Genomic DNA, 1,781 nt, shown 5'->3' on the forward strand with positions numbered 1-1,781 from the left:
CTTCCCCCTGACAGCAGGTCACTGGTTCACACGTGCTGGTGCAAAAAGCGTGGGGGCGTCGACTTTGGAGTGTTAGCTGGTTGTGCTAAAAGCCTTCAAAGGTTGACATCTGCAGACAGGTCACCCGGAAATGTGATAAAATGTCCGACTAATCCCTTGAACAAAGATGGCAAAGTGAAGCGATCAAGTTGCGAAGGATGCGAGAGAAGGAATACAACATTTTTATTTCCATATCGGGTCGAAGTGCATTTTTACAAAATGTATTTCGGGCATTTTGTTAGCGACGACAGTTACAGTGATACCTTAGTAAGTTGCCAAATCACATACCTCAATATACTGTATACACAGTGTACATACACTGTAGTTTCTGAGGGAGCACATTTGGACATTTGGACGTTGATCAGAATGTTTTAAACTGCAAAAAGAAAGTTGTCACAATATAAGACAAAAAGACTAGATTTTAGGAAACACTAATAAAAACAAGCTCAGAGGTGTCAAACACATTTTAGCTCAGGGGCCACATGGAGGAAAATCTATTCCCAGGTGGCCGGATTAGTAAAATCATAGCATGATAACTTAGAATCAAGGACGACGTCAGATTGTTTTACTTTGGCCAAAAATAGAACAAGCACATTCTGAAAATCTAACAAATCACAAATAATCCTTTTGTCAAATTACTTCAAATTCCGAGGAAAAATAATGTGTGCGGTTTGAAAACCACAATGAACTTAGACTTCGTCTCAGGCTGTGTCTTCATTAAGCCGGATAACCCCTTAAACGAATAATTATTTAGCCTAAGCCCCATTTCAGCCACACTAAACCATTGTTTAAGGTCCCCCTCCTCGGACAATATTTTACACGTGTATTTCTCGGATTTCCGGCTCTTAGCTTTGTATGGACTCATTGATCGTTTACAAAGTGAGTTCGGAGAGGAAGTGACGTCAGAAAGACTGCACCACAGCCAGCTTTATGACAACCAGCACTAACCACTGGACATATGGATGCGAGTCATCCAGACATGTCCGTGTTTCTCCTTCCTCTACATGTACAGACGCTTGTGGAAATCACACATGAATACCTTAAGAAAAAGCGATTGCAGCTATTTGGGATACAACACTTCTCAGACGGCAAGAAAACTTCCCAATGTCCAGGTCAGCTGTGATTCTACTTCCCGAAAAACTTTGTCAATTTTTGTCCACATGAAGTGACGCCAGAAAGACCACGCCCCACACAGGAAGTGACGTCAGAAAGAACGCGCAATAGCCAGCTTCATAATAAAGCGGTTTCGTAACTCGGAGCTAACCACTGGAAAGATGGAGGCGAGTCATTCAGACATGCCCGTGTTTCTCCTTCCTCTACATGTACAGATGTTTGTGGAAATCACACACGAATAACTTAAGAGAAAGCCATTGCAGCTATTTGGGATACAACACTTCTCAGACGGCAAGAGAACTTTCCAATGTTGAGGTCAGCTGTGATTCTACTTACCGGAAAATGACCAATGTGTGTGTGTGGACACGGATAAGGTTTGGTGTGATTTACCCTGGATAATCTTATCCGGCTTAGTGTAAACGGGGCCTTATCAGTCACTTCATCAGTTCGTGCTCATAGACTTAGATTGCTCAGAACTATTCCAGCAGTTGGTGCCAAAACCCCAAATATTTATACTCCAACACTAGGAGGGTGTGCCTGGGCAAGGATGGTTTTGCCCTATCGCACTGAGAAAAACAACTGTTGAGATGCAAAAGAGCAACCCTTTTGTCAAAGACAGTCATTGAAGT

The sequence above is a fragment of the Nerophis ophidion genome, linkage group LG27, assembly GCF_033978795.1.
Source record: "Nerophis ophidion isolate RoL-2023_Sa linkage group LG27, RoL_Noph_v1.0, whole genome shotgun sequence".
Lineage (NCBI taxonomy): Eukaryota > Metazoa > Chordata > Actinopteri > Syngnathiformes > Syngnathidae > Nerophis > Nerophis ophidion.